This window comes from Triticum aestivum, chromosome 7B (genome assembly GCF_018294505.1).
Source record: "Triticum aestivum cultivar Chinese Spring chromosome 7B, IWGSC CS RefSeq v2.1, whole genome shotgun sequence".
Taxonomy (NCBI): domain Eukaryota; kingdom Viridiplantae; phylum Streptophyta; class Magnoliopsida; order Poales; family Poaceae; genus Triticum; species Triticum aestivum.
The window spans coordinates 336,640,301-336,666,280 of record NC_057813.1 but is presented as its reverse complement, the minus strand read 5'-3'; the positions used below and the strand labels follow the sequence as shown (position 1 = coordinate 336,666,280).

Sequence of the window (25,980 nt, the reverse complement as noted above, 5' to 3'; positions counted from 1 at the left end):
GAGTTCTTGCTACCCATTCATAGCCGGACTCTTTAGCTTTTAAAATCCTCCTTTCCCCCTTATCCAGGAAACGCTCAATGTAATATGAACCAAACATTTGGACGATCATACCTATATTGTTGAGCCTTTTCCGCCTCAACTGGAGTAGGGCTAGCACTCTATTTCTCCTTGCATCTTCCTCTTCATCATCACTAGAGTCCTCATCAATACTCTCCTCTTCGCTGGACTCATCAATACTATCACCATCACTAGAGTCATCCTGCAACATATGAATTATGCTCAACACATAGTAATTAGGTGCACATAGCAATTCAAAACATGAAGGGTCCACATAGCAATTCAAAACATAAAGGGTCCACATAGCAATTCAACAGATAAAGGGTCCACATTAGCCTAACTCATCATAGGAAACATGACACAATAGGAGACACTGGATACATGACAACCTAGCTAAGACTCATCTTCGTCATACATCTTCTTTGCTTTGCACCATCTCTTCAACCATATGAGCCTAGCTTCAGGGGTCTTCATGTTCTCGAAGACAAACCTATTGTGTTTGTCCTTGAATAAGTCACAGGCTACAAAGTACTCAATTGACTCCTCTGCTGCCCCACACTCAATGGCAAGTTGCTGACATGTAGCTACTGCTACCTTACGCTCCTCAGTTCTCTTTGCCTTTTCTTTGCCTTGGTCGACAATTGCCTGCAATATAGTGCTTGATGTCTCAGCTTCCTCGTCCATTCTGGTGGTGATCTCCTTCAAAGTCCTCAAAAATGGACCCTTAGTTTTGCCATTCTCCATGTTCATTTTGATTTTCTTTAAAGGACTACTTGTTGTACTCCTAAAATCAACTGAGCTGGCACCCCTCTTGCGGGTACTGGTACTCATTGGGCTGCCATCCTCATCATCATCGTTGTCGTTTGCCTCTGTATCATCTGATGTCCCAGGTACGTAAGCAGAAGTACCGTCCACAGCTACCTCATGAAACATCTCATGCAACAATCCAATGTACTCAGGGTTACCCTTTCTAAATTTCTTGAGATTTGGTCTACTCTGCAAAATAGTATTTGTACAACATTAGCATATGTCTTCATTGCTCATGTACTTGTCATTGAAAAAGCGTTAGTTGTCGTACCTTGATCTCCCTCTCCCACCAAGCTGTAGTTGCCGTAACTTCTCCATGTTTGCCGCGGCCGCATCCGGTTTGTTGCTGCAACCATACCCAATCATTGTACACACCCTTCAGGTTCTGGATTTTGTTCTTCACTTCCCTCCCTGGATGCCACAATTTTGTCTTTTGATAATATTTCTCCTTCATATTTTTGTAACCCTGACTGGTCCAAACTTTAGCAGTAAAATTGCCATCCTCTATCTCCTCACAAGCTAACTCACACAAAATGTACGTATTTTCGTCGGTCCAATTAGCCTTGCTTTTTGGCCTCTAAGAGAAATATGCATAAGTAAACAGCCTAAATCACTATGTTTCAAAGAAAATGTGTGAGCAGAATTTCAAAGAAAATTGTATACCTTCCTATGCTAGTTCAGCGTGTTCTCATCTTCATCTTCGTCTTCTTCGATGCCGTCATCATCATCCACCGGAATCGGCCCTACCTACGGCTGCCTGCTGCTGCCCGCGCCATTTGAACCCCCACGACGTGCAGCAACTCGCATGGCAGCAGCATCACCTCCCCCCGGCACCACGACGGCCTTGCCGCGAGCACCTGGTGCCCTCGCTACGGACAGACCTTGGCGAGGTGGACGACCTCGCAGCGGCAAGCCATCTGATCTTGCCCTCTGTGGGGGGAAACCTTGACCGGAGCCGCTGTCCCGTTGAAGGATATGCGTGTACATGGTCATGTCGGGGTACGAGGCGGCGCCGCAGTCGGCATTGAGGTCAAGGATCCCCAGGTCCATTCGCGGTGCAGCGACGTTCGCGGCCCTCAGAACGCGGCCACCGGAAGTATCACCCCGGAGACGAGGCGGCGTCAGGCCCCACCCTTTGCCGTCCATGGCCTCCGCCACAGCACCAGAGGATTTCGATTGAGACAAGAAATCAAACGGGGCGCCGTCCATGGCGGATTGATCTGAGACAAGACTCTCATCCGATTAATGAAAAAACAAGCACAAAAATAAAGAAATCGAACGGGCGCCGTCCATGGCAGATGGATCTTGGCCTTCAGTCTCACCTTAATGCAGTAGGCGGAGGCGGATGCACGGCGGTAGGTGGAGACGGAGGCGCGGCGGTAGGTCGAGCCGGCGGCGATCAGCGGAGGTGGAGGCGGCCGCCGGCGCATCCTGCGGGTGCCCTGCTTTCTTCCTCCACGAACAGAACAGGGAGGGGGGAGGAGCGCTCGAGGGGAGACGAACGAAAAGGAGGGGAACCGGCTGTGTTAAAGAGAGAAATTAAATGAGGAGAGAGAGGGCTAATGCATATTTTAGTAGGGTTCCCCTGACTAAAAATTTCTAGTCTCAAGACTAGTTCTAGCCTCTATTTAGTTAGGGGTGATTGGAACTTTAGCCTCTAAAAGAGACTAGTTTTAGTCAGACTAAAAATAGTCCCATGGATCCAAGCATGCTCTGAGCTAATGGTGTGTTCCATCTCATCGCACAATGGCCGAAGCTGATCCACTGAAGTGCATCAACTCAAGTAGTACTACTTCTGATCACGTGAAGTTAATATTTTTTATTGCGTATTATCAAAGAGCTTCGTCCACCCAGCGAAACTACCAGATTTATCTAGAGTCAATTGCACTGCTGGTGTCACAACTTGTCCTGAATGTGCACTTTGGTGCTACAAGTTGTGAGATACGTCAAAGTGGTGGAAAAACTTGGCTCCATCATTCGCATACGGTGCTTTTCTCAGTTTCGTACTAATCAAGCGCTGACTAAGCAAGACAGCGTGGCGCGGGTCCCATTGGCAGTGACCAGAGGTCGTGGGCTGATGCGTTTGGCATGAGTTTTCTCATAAACCCCCTCAGATTTCACGTTTTTGACAAATAAGCCCCCGGGTTGGCTGTACACAGGTGGCCTTTCCTTATAACTGACAGACAAACAACAAAATTGTTGTTTTAAGAGAAAAGAGCTTTCAAAGTTGATCAGAACTTGCACAGTAGCCCATTGGCTACAGACAAAACAGTACCACCTACAGATTCTTGGTTCGAGTCCCAGAACCACCATTTTTTTAATTTTATTTCTCATACTGTTAAAATTGTTCTAAATAGAATTTGCACATCAGTTTCACAGAAATTATAGAGCAGAATATAGCATCATATCAAAAACTCCACATGAAGCATTTCTATATGAAATGAGGTAAAATTTCAGAAAAGAAAATAGTTTCACAGAAATCATAGAGCACAGGATAGCATCATATCATCTTCTCAATATTCATAGTGCTGAGGATAGCATCATATCATCTTCAGAGAAGTCATACATGAACTAATTTAGAGAGGATAGCGTCATATTCATTTGAGCATCCTACCAAAAGATATGTTCAGCTCCTGACATGTTTCAACTTAAGCAAAGGGCTAATTCAGTTCTAACAATCCAAAGAACAAAAGTTCATACATAAACTTGATTGCATTTTTTTCCAGTTCATTCATGAACTAATTTGATATGCAGATTGCTCTATAAGGTCTGGAAATCATCAAGCCACTCCTCTTGTGGTGCATTTTGTGTCACTGGGACCTCCTCGGCTCGCACATATGATCTAGCTTCATCTGGTGGAAACATGATGTTCCACAACCCAGCTCCTGGTCCTGTCCTACCTCCTGTATGACCTCTCCCGGTCCTTCTGGCACGACCACTCCAAGTCCCTCTCCCACTAGCTATCCCAATCCCTCTCCCATTTCCTCTCCCAGGTGCTCTGCCTGCTCCTGTGACATTTCCCCTGCCTCTTCCAATTGCTCTCCTCTTTCTCCCTCTTGCATTTTCAGCTGCCTGGTAGCTTGCTTCAGGGACATCTTCAGGAATGTCTTCTGTCACCCCTCTTCTTCTAACCCTGCCTGTTGCCATTGATGTGGCAACCCTGGGAGGGGGTATGCTATCTCTAGCATTTGTAACAAAAGCTGATTCTGGAAGAGGTCCATGATCCATAACTGGCACATATGCTATCCTCTCCTAAGTATGAAACAAGGCAGCAATTTTCAGATAGAGTTTTGCATGGTGAAATCAAAATTTAATGTTTTGTAGAAAAAAATCATTACCATTTGTTGCATGAGAAACACCATTGACCCTGGTGTTTGAGTAGGATCCATGTGTGGGTGCACTGTATGTGGCACTCCATGTGTGGATTGTACTCTTGCTGAACCTTCTCCTCAAATTTCTTCAAAGACATCTTCTCATTGTCCCTGAACTCATCTCTGAATTTTTTGGTTAAAAATGGAGCAGTTAGACCTTTAAGGTTCCATGACTTAGGGCAAGTGTGCTCATCACAATACTTCTTTATAATGAAGCTGTTTTTCCTGCTGTCCTTCACTGCTTTCATGTACCATGGGCAAGCATTACTGCATATTGCTTCAACTGTAGTGCTTGTGTTTCTTGTCTTTTTTATTGCAACTCTGTTTCTTATGCTATAAGAAGTTATAGCATGTCTGACCTCCTGCACACTACCAAACACCATTCCTAACTTAAATACAGGAGCATTCAGATCTGTATCTGGATTGAAACCTTTGAAATGGTACTTCAATTTGTCCCTCTCTTCTTTGGATAGCAAAATGTGAGGGTCATCTAGAGCATCCTCTGCTAGCTCTGTTTCATAGTCACATGTTGTAACTCTTTCTCTGTGATCATCCAATTCTTTGTCTACATGATCTTCAAATAAATCATCATCCCCATCCTCTACATCATAGTCACTGTCAAAAAATTCCTCATCAGTCTCAGAATCTACTGCAGGTTCACTGTCAAAAAATCACCTACATTGCATAAACATATTCAGATGACAAAGAACAGTCCATTACAATTATAATTCTGTTCAACAAGGCAATGCAAATATCTAGTTTTCAATTAACAGAGCAGACAACAAGCCCTGTCAAGTATTCAATTAAAAATGCACATGTTATTTACAGTTAACCTGCTCAAATATTCAGTTAAAACAGTGCCGAAAAATTCAGTTAAAGCAGTGTCGAAAAATTCATTTATAGCAGTGTCGAAAAATTCAGTTAAGTACAGTTAAAGCAGTGTCGAAAAATTCAGTTAAAGCAATGTCGAAAAATTCAGTTAAAGCAATGTCGAAAAATTCAGTTAACCTGTTCAAATATTCAGTTAAAACAGTATCGAAAAATTCAGTTAAAGCAGTGTCCAAAAATTCAGTTAAGTACAGATTGGCAAATACAATATAGGGTTGTGCGCACATATACTGACTTGACTGAAGCACTCAGATTTTAACTGATATCCCATTTGTTCATGCAAAAAAGAAGGGGCCTTCTAAACACATGCTAAACCATAGAGACAAATGACACCACGGATGAATGCGAGGGGGGATTTTAATGTCACGCCATCTAAAAAGCATCCGCGGACGAAATCAACATAAAACTCAACATTCGTCGTCGGCGAACCAACCGATGGAAACCCTACAAAAAAACAGGGGCTATAGAGGGGGAAAGTTGGGGCTGTGCTCACTGTATATAGGGGCTGCCTCGCCGGGAGCTCGCCGGCGGGGTTCCATCGTCGTCAACGCCGCCGATCAACGCGTCCTACAGATCGCCGCCGCCGCCGCCTTCAAACGATCGATAGGAGAGAGACGGGAGGAAAGCTCGAGGCGAGGGAGTCGAACAGGCAAGCCAATAACGCAGAAAGGAAAGGCCAGCTGTGTACAACCAACCCCGAGGGCTTATTTGTCAAAAACGTGAAATCTGAGGGGGGTTCTAAGAAAATCATAGCAAACGCATCAGCCCACGGCCTCTAGTCACTGCCAATGGGACCCGCGCCACGCTGTCTTGCTTAGTCAGCGCTTGATTCGTACGAAACTGAGAAAAGCACCGTATGCGAACGATGGAGCCAAGTTTTTTCACCACTTTGACGTATCTCACAACTTGTAGCACCAAAGTGCACATTCAAGACAAGTTGTGACATCAACAGTGTAATTGACTCATTTATCTACTCAGGCCCCCCGAAGTACGATCTTCCTGGCGATCAGTTGGAGCGGTGCGTACCTGTTGGACTAGGCGAAGACGTCACAGTGCCATTGCCGAAACATGTGCCTACTGGCCCTGTTCGTCTGATGCACAGGCAGGAGGAGGCCAGACGAGAAGAAAACATTGACCCAACATAAGTACTCAGCGCCTGCAAATTCACAAGCCCACAATAGAAAAAAGATGTAAACGCAGCACGCATGGGGAGCATCATCGCAGTGGCTGTCCTACATGGACTCAAATTAGTACAGAGCCGATCTCACGGGATCGAGTCCATAGGTCTGCTACTGCACCTCGGAACCGGATCCTCTAACATTATGAAGGAAAGTCACGGTGCTACAGTGTTTGCCTAGTGTAAAATGAAGAAAGAAAGTTAGGGACTGTTAGTATGTAGTTAGTAGGTTGTTTACTATTGGTATTTATTGTAGATATAAATAATTTAAAATTAATTTTATTTCCCCATCAATTTGTTTGTATGTAATTACTGTAAATGTACACGGTAGATCATCAATTTGCAAATTGGTTTAAATCATTTTAGCCATAATCATATGGATAGAAAGAAGGAAAGTTAGGATATTATAGCTTCTCTAACTTTCCTTCGTAATGTTAGAGGATCCGGTTCCTTGCTCCTCATGGCCACCCCCGTTGCAGTGAAATCCAATGGAGATATTGTAAAGTATGGACAATGAAGTGCTAGAACATTTGTCCTCGGGTTATTCAAGACAGAGATCAAGGATTATTTAAGGGAGGGATCCGATGCTAAAGCATTCCAACATCAGTTTTTTTACTCTTTTGTTCAATGGACATGTCCACCGACGGCAGCTACTAATGTATGAGGCTGCTCATAGTGGGAGTAACATAGGTAGTAACTTGCATGCCACATAGGCAAAAAATATGATGTGGCAAGTAATTAATGAGGAAAGATGCAAATGAAGTAACATAATATGTTACCATCACATAGCGGTTTTCAATATAAAATGAGTCTACAAAGTAATAAATGAAGCCTTCTATGTTACCATATCTATGACACTATCCACTATGGAGGTAGTAACATAGACTAGTAACATATGCATGTTACTAGTCTAAGTTACTCCCCACTATGACTAGCCTGAAGCGCCCTAGTACTAGTACATGGCCAACACGGAGATCAAGAATTGATTAATGGTGGTGGTTTTGGGCGGCGGCGGGCGGTCGCCGGCGGTGAGGCTGATGCCCTGGTCATCGGTGAGATTCAAACTTTGGTTGTCGGTGGGGTCCAACCTGCTTTGGACGGATGTGTGTCATCCACTATGGGTGACAGTTGGGTGGGCTCCACCCCAGACAGATAGCAGCGGGTGGGCTCAATCGGTGGCCAATCAGTGGCCCCTATGGATTCCTTCTGCAGCACAGTCGGGTTGGCAGAGCGGATCAGGCTGGTCGGGTCGGAGCAGGGGTCCACCTCGGATCCCACCAGCGAGTTCCCAATTGGTGTGCAGAATTCTCCAGAGCAGCTACGGTCGGCCCAGTCTCTTGCGTCTGTCTCCATGCCGCAGAGGGACCACGCAGACCAGGATTCTGTCGTTGGCGCCATTTGTGGACCGGTGCCTCGGGATTCCTGCCCACCAATTGCCGCGGCCGGCGCTCCCCCTCTGGTTGCTGCCAGCCTTCTGCCGGCCCTACCTTCCCAGGCAGGGTCAGGCTCGGTGGGACTGAGTGCTTGCACTCTGCATGCTGCTGACGCGTGCCAGCATTCCAGTGGAGCCAACGGTCGTGAGCCATGCAGCACTGTGGATGGATCTCCCACGTCGCCGCTACCAACTAACTAGGATCGTTTTGCCTTGGTTACTCCTGACGCCTCGCCGTCTCCTGTGGAACAATTTGGTTCTCCGGCTTCGCTTTTTTCGGTTGATCTTTCCTCTGCTGGCCGCTCTCTTCGCTCGCCAAGGGCGCATACCCGGCCTGTTCGCTCCCCACAGACGCCTGTTCCGTTGAATGGGAATCAATAGTTGGCCAAAGTAATCAAGCAGATTAGGGCTCACATTGAAGATCCTCTCCTTCCTCTTCCCACTGTCCAGCGTGGAAAGCGTGCGCGCATCCACATCCCGGAAGATCAGCTGCGTCGAAGTGCAAGAATTGCCAAAGTTACCAGGGGACTGCCATCTTCTTATGTGCAACGCGCGCAACGTGTTCTCATGGCCAGATTGGGCTTCTGCCACTTGGATGACGAGCCATCTGTGGACTGCTTGGCCAGATATGCTGATCTGTTCAAAGACCCGCTGCCCCCATCTAGCATTGATGCGCTAACCAAACTGTTTGCTCTGGAGCCGTTTGCGCCGGCGGCGCCGACTGTGTTGGCGTACTGAGGGTGCGGTCTCTTGATAGTGGGTGTGGGCCTTTCTAATGTCGATGAATTGTTGCAATCATAATGTGCTCGTGTGGAACGTCCGTGGGTTAAATAACCCAAGTCGTGTCGCTGTTATTCGCTCCATTGTGGAGGATGCCAACACCTCTGTTGTTTGCTTCGTTGAGTCTAAATTGGCTGCAGTGGACAGGTTCGCCATCTCAAGGGTTCTCGGTGTGAGGTACGACTCCTTCATTGCGCTGCCTGCCGTCAACACGACTGGTGGCATCATTGTTGCCTGGCAGTCCTCTTTGGTCAGCGTCTCTTCATCTAGAGTTGACACATTCTCAGTAACTGTGGAGCTTGGCTTGTTGGATGCCCCGAGCTGGAATCTCACTGTGGTATACGGGCCAACAGATGACGAGCTGAAAGTGCAATTTCTTCAAGAGTTGCGTGATATCCGTGTGGATAGACCAGGCTTGTGGGCGGTAGCAGGCGATTTCAACCTCACCGTCGACGCCTCGGACAAGAGTAATGACCTGATCAATCATCGCATGTTGGGGAGATTTAGGCGGCTGCTTAATGACCTACAGCTCAAGGAATCTGATCTGGTAGGGCGTCGGTACACATGGAGCAACGAGAGGAGGGCTCCTACTCTTGAAAGAATTGACCGATGGTTTGCATATGTGGAATGGGATTTCGCCCATCAGAATCACCTTCTTCAGGCTCTATCCACATCGCTCTCTGATCATTGCCCGTTGCTGATGGCAACCAACGTAAACTTTCAGAGGAAGGGAAGGTTCCATTTTCAGTCCTACTGGCCAAAGATTTCTGGGTTCCAGGAGGCTGTCGCTGCGGGCTGGTTTTCCACTACGCCTGCATCGGATCCCTTCCTGGATCTGTTCTATAGGCTGAAAGCTACCGCTAAATCCCTGTCAGCGTGGAGTCAACGTTCCATAGGCAACATCAAGGAGCAAATCCAAATGGCGCACGAGGTCATTCGCCTTATGGACGTTGCTATGGATCAGCGGCCGCTTACCGATGCAGAGTTCTGGTTACGTCGTCAACTCAAGAAGAGGATACTGGGACTGGCTTCCCTTCAATGTACCATCGCCAGGCAGCAGTCCCGTCTTTTGTGGCTCAAAGAAGGCGATGCAAATACGGGTTTCTTTTAGTCTTATGCTAGTGCGCGTCGTCGACGGAATCACATTTTCAAGTTGCAGAAGGAAGGAGTGGAGGCCACAACTCAGCAAGCTATGGACGACCTTGCCGCGGCTCATTTTGGAAAGTTAATTGGTACTCCGGGGCATCGCCAGCACTGCTTAAATCTTCAGCACCTGAACCTCCCCCATGTGGACACCGCGCACCTGGAATGCGACTTCTCTGAAAGCGATATCTGGAATGCTATCAGCTCCCTGCCTCCTGACAAAGCTCCGTGGCCGGACGGCTTCTCCTTGCGTTTCTATCAGTCATGCTGGCCAACAATCAAAGAGGTGGTTTGCAAAGTTATCCGCACGTTCAGCTCTGGTGATGGCCGTGGCATTGCTCGCTTAAATGAGGCTTACATCACATTACTGCCAAAAAAGCCAGGGGCAGTGGACATCAGGGACTTCAGGCCAATTAGTTTGGTTCATAGCATTGGGAAAATTGTCTCAAAAATCATGTCAATCCGGATTACTCCGCTCATGCCGCTGCTTGTGCACTCCAATCAAAGTGCGTTCATCGCAGGCCGCTCCATTGTGGACAATTTCCTATTGGTGCAACAATCGATCAAGACTCTACACCGGCGGCAAGTTCCTACAATCATGATGAAGATTGACATTGCCAAGGCCTTTGATTCTGTTAACTGGGCTTTCTTGTTAAAGCTGCTCAAGCATCATGGTTTTGGGCCAAAGTGGATTGCTCGCCTGGCTTGCCTTCTGTCTACGTCCGGCTCAAGTGTCCTGATCAACGGTAGCCCTGGCAAGGATTTCTGGCATGCTTGCGGGCTCCGGCAAGGTGATCTGGTGTCTCCTCTTCTATTCATGATCGTCATGGACACGTTGACTGCCCTGTTTCGTAAAGGGGAGCAAAGTAATCTTTTTCATGCCTCTGAGCCACTGGGGCATCAATCACCGCTTATCGGTCTACGCTGACGATGCAGTTTTGCTCATTCGGCCTGATGAGGTTGAAGCAGAGACAACCGTGCAATTTCTGACTGCTTTTGGGCACGCCTCTGGATTGTCTTGCAACATGGCAAAAAGCTCCATCTTGTTGATCCGTTGCAGGAAGGACGACATCCCTCAAGTGACTGCCATTCTTGACTGTTCCATCAAGGAATTCCCTCTAACCTATCTGGGGTTGCCGCTGTCCGTTACTCGACTGCCCAAGTCTGCTCTCCAACCTCTCATTGACAGAACTGCGGACTACTTACCCACCTGGAAAGCTCGCTATCTCCGTCGGGCCGGGAGACTTGTCCTAATCAACTCAACTCTAACTGCAGCTTCCATCTACTTAATGCTAGTGCTCGATCTGCCGGCGTGGTTTATCTCTTGCATTGATAAGATCAGACGTGGTTTTTTCTGGTGTGGACATAATGAGGCCAAAGGTGGGAACTGCCTAATCAACTGGAACCTGGTTTGCTCGCCTAAAGTGTATGGTGGACTCGGGATCCACAACCTACGGTTACTGAATCAGGCCCTTCTTCTCAAGTGGCGCTGGTTCGAGAAGGTTGCAGACGAGAAGCCTTGGCATGGCCTTGACATTAATCTACCTGCTGAGGTTGACAGCATCTTCAGTGCTGGATTGCATTGCTTGCTTGGGAATGGCAACAACATCAGATTTTGGACAGATCCCTAGCTGAACGGTGCTAGTGTTCAGCAACTTGCCCCGTCTCTGTTTAAGTTTGTTCGGCCTGTTGCCATGCAACGATCTGTTGCCGATAGTCTGCCAAATGGGGCGTGGATGACTGATCTACGTGGGAACCTTGACATACATGCCATTGCGGACGTCCTAAAAATCTGGCCTTGTATCACTGGCAGAACTTGTCGGAGAAGCCAGATTCTTTCAGGTGGAGGCAAACACCTGATGGATCATATTCAGCAAGTAGCGCTTATCATCTCTTCTTCCTTGGCCGGGAGTTTCTTCCTGGCGCTGCAGAGCTGTGGACTTCATGGGCACCTTTGGAAATAAAGATTTTTGTCTGGCTGGCCCTCCATGATCGGCTGTGGACTGCAGATCGCCTTGCAAGACGGCAGCTCGAGCACCCGGACTGTTGCGTGCTTTGCGCACAAGAGGAGGAGAACCTGAATCACATTTTGCTTGGTTGCTCCTTTGCCAGGGAAGTCTGGTACAACATCTTACTCTTATGTCGTCTACATAGAAGAATTCCAACCCCAACCGACACTATCAGGGAGTGGTGGCCGGCGCTAAGCAATGCAGTTCCTAGTCGAAGCCGTCGCAAGGTTAACACCATGGTTTGTCTTGTGTTCCGTTTCCTCTGGCTTGAGCGTAACAGGAGGGTTTTCGACAAGATCGCCCTCATGCCGCATGTGGTAGCTAGCAATATCCAAAGCGAGTTTCAATTGTGGATCAAGCGAAATTAGGTGGGCTGGTGCGAGACATTACGTAGCTTGTAATTCGCTAGAACTGTGGACTGCGCATTCAGCGCGTGTAATTACTCTGTAAATGTCCTTTCTCCCTTCTTAAATGGAAAAGCGCGCAATGCTCTTGCGTGTGCTTGAAAAAAAATTAATTGCTACTCCACATGAAGTCCTAACTTCTTCGGACCAATTTGAGATGACCAGCACAACTGCTATAAAAAAAGGCGGCTGGTACGCATCATCCGGTTGATCTTTCGGAAAGATCAACCGCCTGCGGAGCCGTCTGATTCAAGCTCGCGTAGTCGTTCGATCCAAACGATGTGGGACGCTTCTCTCTTCCCCCTTTCTCGCATCTACGCCAAGGAAAAAGCCCAGCGATGAAACACTGCGCCAACTCTCTGCAGCAGCGACGCCGGCCATCGGCCTGCATCGTCGGAGACACCATGAGACTTTGCAGCGCCGCCCCACCGTTGATGCAGTGCAGCAGCACCGCTGCTCCGGCGACACTAGTGCCTCCACCGCAGCACCGGCAGCCTCTGCAACGGTGGGCATGCTGCTGCATAGCAGCACTGATAGCACCGGCGAGTGGTGCATAGCAACGCCGTCAAGCTTCGACAAGTGTTGCATATCATCACCGGCGCCGTGACGCGCGTGCTGCATTGCGCCGCCATTGTTTCATTGTAGCACTGTCGAAAGCTTCAACGCAGCACCGACGACACCCGTCGAAGCTCCGTTGCAGCTCCATGGCAGCAACGCGCTCGTTGCTTTGTAGCGCCTGCCGTCGGCGGGCTACTGCAGTTGTAGCGGTGGGTGTTGAGGGACGATGTGTTGCAGCATCTGCCGCCGCCGGTGAGAATTGCAGGTTGCAGCCCCCGCGGTCACCACCACAAGCGACGCTACGTTGCAGCGCCTGCCGCCGACGAGATCTGTAGGGGTACAGCGTCGTGGTCTTTGCAACGGCAGCGGTGGCGATGGTGTGTCCCTGCAGAAGCCGGTGGTAGTAGCGCAGACGGTGGAAGCTCTGGTGGTCGCCGGCCTTGCTGCTGCTACAGAGTGAGACGAGAGAATGAGAATTGGGGATGGAAGACTGCGTCAAAGGTAGAAGAGGTAGAAGACAGGGGAGATGAAAGAAAGGAACGAGTGGCTCGGAGCCTCGGACTGCAAAGAGATGAAAGAAAGGAACGAGTGGCTCGGAGCCTCGGACCTAAAGGTGGTGGGTCGGTCCCACGGGACGCGTGAAGCACGCAGCGCGCGGCTGATTTTCCTGGGAAACCAGTCGGTCAAAAAGAATACTTTTCCAAAAAAATGCCAAGTACGTACATCAATCAATTGAACAAAAGCAAAGGGCAGTCAGCTTGTACGTGAGTGTACGTATAATAGAGCACGCACATGGGCCAAACCGATGAGCTGGTTGTCCGGTCAGGAGGACTCGGTCGACCTCGTCGTCGCTGCGTGCAATTTGGACTTGGACCACCTCATCTTCGGCTTTATTAAGGGGCTGTTTGGTTTTAGGTCTAACATTGTCATACTTTGCCACATATTTTTGTCAAGCTCACCTAAGGTCAGTTCATCAAAATGAGAGCCACAAGTTGGCAACCTTAAAGGAATCATGCCATATTTTTTGTGTGTATGCCATATGGGGTCCAAGTATGGCTTGCCTAAGGTGCGGCTTGAACCAAACACTCATCTAAGTTAGTCAAACTTGCCTAACTTTAGGTGTGGCAACCTTTGGCAAAGTTAGTCAGAAACCAAACAGCCCCTAAATCTGCCCCTGCTGTCGACCCCGGACACGTCGACTCTAGGTTCGGCACAACCATAATCAATGCCACCACAGACATCTCTGACTCACTGTAGACAGCCTCGACGATCTATGAGCTTATGTCGCATCACTAACAGCTAAGTTACGTTCATGCTTAAATTCATATTTATTTTGCTTTTATCAATAAAATAAAGTTGTGCCTTGAGTTAATCTCAGTGGCTATTGTTTCTTCTCAAATAAAGTTGAGTCGTAAGGTTACTGAAGAGGACAAGTTGCCACGATGCACAGTTCAAACATGGGTACCCTATTTACCCGTAGGTCTGTGGTAAACTACTCACACATCATTGGAAGGGAGCAAAGTTGATGTAGAGGCCCTCCGTGACCGATTCCCCTTTGGCATAGTACCGAAAAAGGTCTTCAGATGGGATCTCCGAAGACAGAAACTCGAGGTGGCGAAAAAAGTATTTGGGTGGCTCTCTGTTGGTTTCCAAATTTTAGAGAATATATAAAGGTGGAATTAGGTCAGACGGAGCCACGATGGGCCCACAAGGTAGTTGGGTGTGCCTACCCCCTGGACGCGCCCAAGTGCCTTCCCGTCTCCTCGTTTCTCGTCTGGTCTCCTCCCGAAGCTTCTAGGGTCTCTCTTGTCCATAAAAAAATCATTAAAAAGTTTCGTGGCACTTGGACTTTGTTTGGTACTAATTTCTTGGAAAACAAAAAATAGGCAAAAAATAGCAACTGGCACTTGACACTAAGTTAATAGGTTAGTCCTAAAAAATGATATGTAATTGCATATAAAACATCAAAGATAGATACTATAATAGAATGGAACAATCAAAAATTATAAATACATTGGAGACGTATCAACGACTCATAATTTGTTTTCTCATCTTGTAGTTGAGTTTTATGGCACACTGTAACCATGGCTCCTAAGGTAGCAAAGGCCGTCAATTGGACCAAGTCAAACATGTCGCAACTTGCACTTAATGACTTGGTTAATTCTGGTCTATTGCCGGCTCAAAACCAAACTGAATGGAGGGCTCCAGAGGAAGAGACCCGGCCTGCTCCAAGTCCAATGAAATTATCATTTTTGCTGATCACCTGGACAAAGGTTTTTGCCCTCTGGGTTCCAAATTCTTCCGTGGTGTCCTTCACTTTTTTTGGCATCAGGCCACATGATCTCGATTCCAACTCGGTGCTTAATTTGAGTAACTTCCAAGTATTTTGCGAAGTGTATCTCTAGATCGAGCCATCTATCAGCCTATTTCAAGAATTCTTCTACTACAACCGCCAGACAGAGCGCAAGGCAGGGCCATGTCTGGAACTAAGAGGAGTCACAATCCAGCGAAGGAGGAACTCGGCTTTCCCTGAGATAGGACTTGCGAGTCATCCTAAGGGATGGCACAAAACCTAGTTTTATTGCAAAGACACGTCGCCAAATCAGCAATCTCAACTGCCGGGTTACATACCAGACCAACTTGATTCTTCAAAGCAGTTTGATGCTTAAGCTTCTGCTGAAGTAGAGGGAAGCACATAAACTCCTCTATTCCAAGAATATTGATGATTTAATAGCACATGGGCTCTCTGGGGTCGACTTGACCTGCTGCTGGATGAGCTGGAGGATCCAGCCGCTTAGTCTCAGAAACCGGCTTATGCACCAGTACACGGGTGAGCCAACTGACGATTTGCGCTTCAGTAAATTTGAATTGCCTGCCAACGATTTCATGAAGGCAATTAAGAAGCTTCTCAATGAGACACGAGAAAAAAATTGCCATTGCGGGTGTTCCCCCTTTTTATGCTGGTAACCCTGCACCTGTGATGAGTCACCATTTTAATCTTCTATTTCTATTACTTCTACAACTTTGCTCTTTCGCCTTAGTTAATATGTCAGCTTGTCTTTTGCACAGGTCCCAACTCCTCCTATGGATGGAAAACTTGCAGAGGAAGAGGCGGAAGAAATGAGGTAGAAGAACTTGACTCTCTTAGTCATCTTTTTAATGAACTCGTTGATGCTAACACCTCTCAGGAACACACGGGGAGTAGCCGAGCCGGCGAGGCACAGGTAAACCCATCTTCTGCCGACTTGGAATCCGTTGGTCAAAGAAGAACCTGAAATGCGATCAGTAAGGTACCATTTTCGCACCCAACAACTGACTTAGATAATAACTTATCTTTGAAGAAAACGCAGCACGAGGCCAGCTTGAAGAGGAAGACCCGGACCAGTTCTGGCGAGTTGTCGGATGGCCTGCCATATTAGCCTTGTCCACATCGTGCACAGTTCCAAGATCCTCTTAACCCTACACCATCCTGCCTGTAGGCAGGTCAAAATTAAAATTCCATCAAGTCACTCTGAACCGGATTACCATACGACCTCTCCATCGTCTGATGGGTCCAGCACTAGTCAAGTGCCGACTTTCAACATCAACCATGGGTAACTTCAAAAAGTTTTGTTTACTTCTCATCATCTTTCCTTCTTCATTAATTCTCATATTTTTGTTAACACAGAGCCAAAGCTTTTATGAAGAACAAAGCTGGCGGGTCTTCTGCTGCCATAGTGGAGACTGAGGAGGAAATCCCTTCTCATGGTGTTGTAATGGACAACCTGGAGATCCAGGATGACACAACTGGTCAAGACAGGCCGGCTCACCAGGATAAATCCAGAAGTTCAGGATGACTTTTTGTTTGTGCCTCCCCTCCTGTTGTGGAGGAAAAAGAAGAAGATCCAAAGAATAACCTAGCTGCTGACGAGCCAGTGGCCAAGACAGTTACTGGTGAATGCCATGACCCAACTCCTGAAACCTAGACAGCCTTGGCTAAGATCATAGCCAAAGATGAGTCGCCAGGTGAAGATAAAGGAAAAACGCCATTCATTTCCATCTTTCGAAGACTTGGACGTGAATTCCCTTCATCAGAATTTTCTAACCCGGTTGTCTGAAAGCTGACAGATTGAATCCACCATGTGAACACCCTCAAGAGAAAATATGAGGTATACTTTTTTGCCCCCTTTCTTATGCATACACATATGTAGCCTCCTAGTCATAGTGAAGAAAGTAATGATTTGCTTGAGACTTACTTAATTTAGAGCTTCCGATCAAATCTGAGTTGATACCCTTAACCCGACATATGGTTAACACTTAGTTGTATTCATATGTAGCCCCCAAGCGCCGGGTTACTAATTAATAGTGATTCGGGGCTTGTGTTTAAACTTTGAACCTTGACAGGAGCAAATGGTAGCCCCCAAGGGCCGGCTCATCATTATGTAATTGGCCGGGTCTTTCAATGAAACTAGTCAAAATGGTAGTGCATTAGCCTCCAAGTATTGTGGTGCATGCTTGCAGCGACATGTGACTTCACACTTATTGTAGCATATATTTGAACAATGTAGCCCCCCGAGCGCCGTGTCGCCTGTATTGGCAACTCGGGGCTTATAGTAGTGCCACTATCCTTTGTCGAATAAAAACAAAATCCGTTGTATGATACACCTCCAACACATCTACAATTTTAGATTGTTCTATGTTATTATAGTATCAATCTTAAATGTTTATTATACAAATATATATAATTTTTGGGACTAACCTATTAACCTAGTGCCCAGGGCCAGTTGCTAATTTTTGCTTGTTTTTGGCTTTTCAGAAAATCAGTATTGAACGCAGTCCAAACGCTACAAAAGTTTTTGACGATTTTTCTGTACCAGAAGGGACCCTAGAAGCTTCAGGAGAAGACCTGCGGAGCCACAAGGGGGCGACAAGCCCGCAAGGCGCGCCCCATGGGGGCACCCCTAGGATTGTGGGCACCTCATGTCACCTCTTGACCTAATTTCAGCTCTATAAATTCCCAAATATTCCCAATACACTACCGAGCCACCCAAAATACTTTTTCTGCCACGACAAGTTTCTGTTCTTCGGAGATCCCATCTGGAGACCTTTTCCGGTACTCTGCTGGAGGGGGAATCAATCATGGAGGGCCTCTACATCAACCTTGCTACCCTTCTGATGATGCATGAGCAGTTTACCACAACTAGTAGCTAGATGGCTTCTTCTGTCACTTTGATCTCCAATACAATGTTCTCCTCGATGTTCGTGGATATCTGTTCGATGTAATCCTTTTTTGCAGTGTGTATGTTGGGATCCGATGAATTGTGGGTTTATGATCAGATTAGTCATGAATATATTTGAGTCTTTTCTAAATTATTTTATGCATGATTGTTATAGCCTTGTATTTCTCTCTGATATATCTGTTTGGTTTGGCCAACTAGATTCATTTATCTTGCAATGGGAGAGGTGCTTTGTGATGGGTTCGATCTTGTGGTGCTCAATCCCAGTGACAGAAAGGGATATGACACATATTTCTATTGTTGCCATTAAGGATAAAAAGATGGGGTTTATGCATATTGATTGGGTTTACTTTGTCTACATCATGTCATCTTGCTTAGGCGTTAATCCGTTCTTTATGAACGTAATACTCTAGAGGCATGCTAGATAGCGGTCGATGTGTTGAGTAATAGTAGTAGATGCAGGCAGGAGTCGGTCTACTGGTCTCGCACGTGATTCCCATGTACATGATCGTTGCCTTGAATATCATCATAACTATGCGCTTTGCTATCAATTGCCCAACAATAATTTGTTTACCCATCGTATACAATGTTCAAGAGAGAAGCCTCTAGTGAAAAATATGGGCCTCGGGTCTATCTTTGTCATATATTAAAATCCAAAAATACCTTACTGCAATTTATTGACCGTTATTTTATTTTGTGTTTTTGTTTACCTATCTATCACTACGAGATTTGATCCTTGCAATTAACCGCCAAGAGATTGACAACCCCTTGTTTGCGTTGGGTGCAAGTATTTGTTCTTTTATGTGTAGGTGTTGTTCATGAGGTTTTGCGTGGTCCTCCTACTGGATTGATAACCTTGGTTCTTAACTGAGGGAAATACTGATCTCTACTATACTGCATCATTCTCTCCTCTTCGAGGAAATCCCAACGCAGTTCACAAGTAGCACTATAGTCCCCAAGTGGCAGGCCATGCACTTGCGGTAACTTGGGACTTTCAATAATCTGTGTAACTTGTCAATATGTATGCAGGATATGCTGAACCAAGCCGAGTCATAGATTGGTGGCTTGAAAAAAGAAGTGAGCTAAGAGAAGAAACTTCGAGAGGAAGCAAAAGGCTTGTCTTTAGACTTCCAAAAATCTCTTATGGCATGCACAGACATGTTGGAGAAAACAAAGACTACCTTTGAAGAAGAGAAGGCTACTTTGCTTAAGCGCGCAGAGGAGGCCGAGTCAAAACTCGAGCTGGTGGCTCAGGAGTTGCAGACTCTGAAAGGCCATATTACCCCAATGTGCATAGGCATCTTTGTAAGTGAACATACTTCCTGTTATCAACTCGCCTAATAAATCCTGGTTATTGATGCTTATATTGTGTGTTAACAGGCCACAGAAATCATAATGTGATGGGACTCCCTCTGGTGAAGCTTCAAGCCGTCTACAAGTTTTTGGAACAACTTTGTGTAGGCGAAGCACGTTGCATTATGGAGGTGAAGAATACCAAGGCCCCTCCTCATCACATCATGGACATGACCAATGAATTCTCGACTGTTCCAGAATGGACTAGGAAATTGAAAAGGGTGGCTTGTAGAAAAAGGGTAATGAGTGCTTTGACGTTGACTAAAGCTTATCATCCGGAAATGGATCCGACTCTCCTGGCCGATGGGTTCCCATAGCTTAACACGGATGAGTCGATATTTTTGCAAGAAGATTATCTGCGTTGGGTGAAGGAAACCCGACCGGCAGCCACAAAAATAGCAGACAACTTGGACTTAACAAAGGCCCAAGTCGGCTATACGAAAGCCGACAAATGTAAGAGCATGCTATAGCCACAACCTGTTGAACTTATCCCGCCCCATAAGCAAGCCTTCGCTTCAGAAGCCAGTTCTTCAAAACTGATTATGGGAGATATGATTTTTGAAGCCTTATCTTCGATTCAATGGGTGGATGAAAGCCCCTAGACCAACGAGGCTGACGAGGAGAAGGCGAGTGAGAAGCATGACAAGCTAGTGACTGGAAACCCAGTGTCAACTATTGTGGATGAAGAGCAGGCAAACGTCAACCCAGAAGATCCAACTGCCAGCTCTTAGCCATGAACTCCGCCGGCTTAGCCTATGGCGAAAAACTTGATGAAATGGCCCAGTTGCGGCTTTGTAATTTTTTTTGCTAAAAACTGTATAGTCTGCGAGTACCATCGAGTACGTAGTAACTTGTCGTATGAACGGATGATGTCTTTTGATGAAAGAAAAGTCCATGGCCGTGGTTGTGATTTAAACCGGAATTTGATGCTGAAAATTATGACTGGCCGGGGTTGCGGTGCAACCTGGCAAAATTATGTGGTCAGAAATCCTTAAGTGTTGTTGTTTGATAGAGCGCACAGGTGGAAATTGCTGAGACCCGGGTTTTTTCGTGACCCAGTATTTTTCATGAAAGCCGGTGCCCGCAAAAGAATAAATAGATCTATATACATAGAATAAATAACATATATTATAGTATAGAACACAACTTAAAGTAAAAAAGCCGGCTTTCGAGGCACGACATAAAGACCGGCTTTCGAGGCTCGAGTCTGAAATTTGCTTTCCCGTGGAAGCAGGCCTTGTAGCCTCTTTTGATTTGTCCTTGCTTTCTAGAAGCTGGCTCTCACGTGACATAAGCCGGTGTTTGAACTTTGATGTGTTCAAGGTCAACACAGTCCATAATACGTATCAGTGTGATTGACTCGGCAAGCGTACAACTGGGTCACCTTGTTGTGAGTAGCATCAAGCTAATAGGCAAGTATAACCAAGTATATGTGATGACATATGCTGGGTTAAAAGGGATGTTAATAGCTAAACTCGATGAGTTGGAAGCCTCCAAGTAACCAATGATCAAAGAATAAAGAGCCAACACACAGCTTTTGAGGCGAAATGACAAACTCCGGGATCCAGATATGCCGGCTTTATTTCGTTGATCATAATGTGTGTATATACATGATAAAAAGGTATGTATAGATAGGAAAATACTGATATAACTTAAGTATAATATGGCCAGAGATGTGCAATGTTCCAAGGCTCTTTGCTCTCCTCTTTGGAGGTACGTGACTTATTTGCTTCACGTATATCAATGAGGTAATATGACCCATGATACGTCTCCAACGTATCTATAATTTTGATTGTTCCATGCTATTATATTACTCCTTTTGGATGTTTATGGACTTTATTTTACACATTTATATCATTTTTCGGGACTAACCTACTAACCGGAGGCCCAACCCATATTGCTGTTCTTTTGCCTATTTCAGTATTTCGAAGAAAAGGAATATCAAACGGAGTCCAAACGGAATTAAACCTTCGGGAGCGTTATTTTTGGAACAAATCTGATCCGGAGAGCCTGGAGTGCAAGTCAAGAAAGCTCCGAGGGCCCCACGAGATAGGAGGGCGCCCCCCTCCTGTAGGGCGCGCCCCCTGTCTCGTGGGCCCCTCGGGCGGCCACCGATGTACTTCTTCCTCCTATATATACCTACGTACCCCAAAAACATCCAGGAGCACCACGAAACACAATTTCCACCACCATAACCTTCTGTACCCGCGAGATCCCATCTTGGAGCCCTTGCCGGGGGCCTCTACATCAACATCCTTGCCCCTCCGATGAGTTGTGAGTAGTTTACCACAGACCTACGGGTCCATAGTTATTAGCTAGATGGCTTCTTCTCTCTTTTTGGATCTCAATACAATGTTCTCCCCCTCTCTTGTGGAGATCTATTCGATGTAATCTCTTTTTGCGGTGTGTTTGTCGAGATCCGATGAATTGTGGGGTTATGATCAAGTTTATCTATGAATAATATTTGAATCTCCTCTGAATTCTTTTATGTATGATTGAGTTATCTTTGCAAGTCTCTTCGAATTATCAGTTTGGTTTGGCCTACTAGATTGGTCTTTCTTGCCATGGGAGAAGTGCTTAGCTTTGGGTTCAATCTTGCGGTGTTCTTACCCAATGACAGAAAGGGTTGCAAGACACGTATTGTATTGTTGCCATCGAGGATAACAAGATGGGGTTTATATCATATTGCATGTGTTTATCCCTCTACATCATGTCATCTTGCTTAATGCGTTGCTATGTTCTTATGAACTTAATACTCTAGATGCATGCTAGATAGCGGTCGATGTGTGGAGTAATAGTAGTAGATGCAGGCAGGAGTCGGTCTACTTGTTATGGACGTGATGCCTATATACATGATCATGCCTAGATAATCTCATAACAATGCGCTTTTCTATCAATTGCTCGACAGTAATTTGTTCACCCACCGTAATACTTATGCTATCTTGAGAGAAGCCACTAGTGAAACCTATGGCCCCCGGGTCTATCTCTTATCATATTTGCTTTCCATCTACTTTATTTGCATCTTTACTTTTTGCATCTATATCAAAAATACCAAAAATATATTTATCTTATCATACTATCTTTATTAGATCTCACTTTCGCAAGTTGCCGTGAAGGGATTGACAACCCCTTTATTGTGTTGGTTGCGAGTTCCCAGTTTGTTTGTGTAGGTGCGTGGGACTTTTGAGGAGCCTCCTACCGGATTGATACCTTGGTTCTCAAAACTGAGGGAAATACTTATGCTACACTTTGCTGCATCACCCTCTCCTCTTCGAGGAAAACAAACGCAAGCTCAAGACGTAGCAAGAAGGATTTCTGGCGCCGTCGCCGGGGAGGTCTTCACTCAAGTCAAGACATACCAAGTACCCATCACAAACCCATCTCCCTCGCATTTACATTATTTGCCATTTGCCTCTCGATTTCCTCTCCCCCACTTCGTCCTTGCTATTTTATTCGCCCTCTCTTTCCCAATCTCCTCCTCTCTTTTTGCTTGCCCTTTCGTTTGCTCGTTTGGTTGGAATAGATGCTTATTTATTACTAAACAGAGAACCTAATATCTATGGATCCTCATTCGCTCGCTAATCTTTTTAAGAGATCCAATTATGATTAACCAATTGCTAGTGAGTTTTGTGCACTAGATTATCTTTATGAAGTTTTGCTTGAAATTCGTGAATCTGAAAATTGTGATGAAGAACTTTATGAAGTGATTCACGATAACTCCTTGAATAAAAAGCATGATTGCAATGATTTTCCTATAAATTCTCTTGATGTCAATTTTGCTAATAATATGCAAAACCCTAAGCTTGGGGATGCTAGTTTTGCTATGTCTACTACTTGTTTCAATGATCATGATTGGGGTGATCCTTCTTATAACCTTGAAAATTTATTTAAGCCCCATGATGAATATGAGATTGATAATAGTGTTTGCAATAATATTGAAAGTGGGTTTGGAGAAGTCATGACTTTAGTTAATATTAATCCCACTATCTTGGAAGAGTGTCAACTTTGCATGCATGTGGATCATGTTGAGAATATGTTATGTGATAGCTATTTTGTTGAATTTTCCTATGATCCTACATGTAATTATTATGAGAGAGGAAAATACGGTTGTAGAAATTTTCATGTTACTAAATTACCTCTCTTTATGTTGAGATTGCTATCATCTCTTTGTCCTTCCTTGCATATGCTAGTTTTTTCTTGCCTTGATAATTTGTTTGCTTACAATATGCCTATGCATAGGAAGTATGTTAGACTTAGATGTGTTTGTCACGTGTTTCATGATGCTCTCTTTGCGCTTCAATTCTTATCTTTTATGTGAGCATCATTGTCATCATCATGCCTAACTAGAAATGCATTAAAGAAAAGCGCTTGTTGGGAGTCAACCCAATATTTTTCCTTTATATTATTCAATAAATCTTGCATCTACCTTCTGGATATATGTGTTTTTATCTTTTAATTAGTGTTTGTGCCAAGTAGAACCTATAGGATAACCTACGATGATAGTTGATTTGATTCTGCTGAAAAACAGAAACTTTGCACGCACGAATATAATTTTGTTAAATCACAGTAACGTGCTTTTGCGTTGATTCTTTTTTATTCTGTTCAATAAACAAATTTTCCAGGACTTCCTATTTTGGTAGGATTTTTAGAGTTCCAGAAGTTTGCATTAGTTACAGATTGCTACAGACTGTTCTGTTTTTGATAGATTCTGTTTTTCGTGTGTTGTTTGCTTATTTCAATGCATCTATGGCTAATAAATTAGTTTATAAACCATAAAGAAGTTGTAATACAGTAGGTTTAACACCAATATAAATAAAGAATGAGTTCATGGCAGTACCTTATGTAGTGGTTTTGTTTTCTTTCACTAACGGAGCTTATAAGATTTCTTGTTGAGTTTTGTGTTGTGAAGTTTTCAAGTTTTGGGTAAAGCTTTTATGGACTATGGAATAAAGGGTGGCAAGAGCCTAAGCTTGGGTATGCCCATGGCACCCCAAGATATTCAAGGATAGCCAAAAGCCTAAGCTTGGGGATGCCCCGGGAAGGCATCCCCTCTTTCGTCTTCGTTCATTGGTAACTTTACTTGGAGCTATATTTTTATCGCCACATGATATGTGTTTTGCTTGGAGCATCATGTATTATATTAGTCTTTGCTTTTTAGTTTAGCACAATCATCCTTGATGTACACACCTTTTGGGAGAAGCCTATTTGATTAGAATTTGCTAGAATACTCTATGTGCTTCACTTGTATCTTTTGAGCATGATAGTTTTTGCTCTAGTGCTTCACTTATATCTTTTAGAGCACGATGGTGTCTTAATTTTGAAGAAATTGCTAGTCTATCATGCTTCACTTATATCATTTTGAGAGCCTTTTAGAACAGCCTGGTATTTGCTATGATCATAAAGTTGGTCCTAGAATGATGAGCATCCAAGTTGGGTATAATAAAAACTATCATAGAAAAGTGAATTGGATGCTATGATCAATTTGATGCTTGATAATTGTTTTGAGATATGGAGGTAGTGATATTAAAGTCATGATAGTTGGGTGATTATGAATTTAAAGAATGCTTGTGTTGAAGCTTGTGATTCCCGTAACATGCACGTATGGTGAACCGCTTTGTGATGAAGTTGGAGCACAATTTTATTTATTGATTGTCTTCCTTATGAGTGGCGGTCGGGGACGAACGATGGTCTTTTCCTACCAATCTATCCCCCTAGGAGCATGCGCGTAGTACTTTGGTTTTTGATGACTTCTAAATTTTTGCAACAAGTATATGAGTTCCTTTGATTAATGTTGAGTCCATGGATTATACGCACTCTTTCACCCTTCCACTATTGTTAGACTCTCTTGTACCGCGCAATTTTCGCCAGTACCATACACCCACCATACTCCTTCCTCAAAACAGCCACCATACCTACCTATTATGGCATTTCCATAGCCATTCCGAGATATATTGCCATGCAACTTTCCACCGTTCTGTTCATATGACACACATTACTTTTGTCATATTGCTTTTTGCATGATCTTGTAGTTGACATTGTATTTGTGGCAAGGCCACCTTCATAATTTTCATACATGTCGCTCTTGATTCATTGCATTGTATTTGTGGCAAGGCCACCTTCATAATTTTCATACATGTCGCTCTTGATTCATTGCATATCCCGGTACACCGCCGGAGGCATTCATATAGAGTAATATCTTGTTCTAGCTTTGAGTTGTAAATCCATAAAAGTGTGATGATCTTCATTATTAGAGCATTGTCCTAGTGAGGAAAGGATGATGAAGACTATGATTCCCCCACAAGTCGGGATGAGACTTCGGACTTTACAAAAAGAAAAAAAAAGAAATAAAAGAAAGGCCAAAAGAAAAAAAGGAAGGCCAAAGAAAAAAAAGGGAAAAAATAGAAAGAAAAAAAAGAGAAGGAAAAAAATATAAAATGAGAGAAAAAGAGAGAAGGGACAATGCTACTATCTCTTTTCCACACTTGTGCTTCAAAATAGCACCATGATCTTCATGATAAAGAGTCTCATATGTTGTCACTTTCATATACTAGTGGGAATTTTTCATTATAGAACTTGGCTTGTATATTCCAATGATGGGCTTCCTCAAAAGTGCCCTAGGTCTTCGTGAGCGAGCAAGTTGGATACACCCCACTTAGTTTCTTTTATTGAGCTTTCATATATTTATAGCTCTAGTGCATCCGTTGCATGGCAATCCCTACTCACTCACATTGATATCTATTAATGGGCATCTCCATAGCCCGTTGATACGCCTAGTTGATGTGAGA

General features: G+C 44.9%; 1 pseudogene; it reads right to left on the bottom strand.

The window, feature by feature from the left end:
- Positions 1-322: 322 nt before the first annotated feature.
- On the bottom strand, positions 323-2,073 carry LOC123163075 (uncharacterized; annotated as a pseudogene).
- Between the last annotated feature and the right edge of the window lie 23,907 nt (positions 2,074-25,980).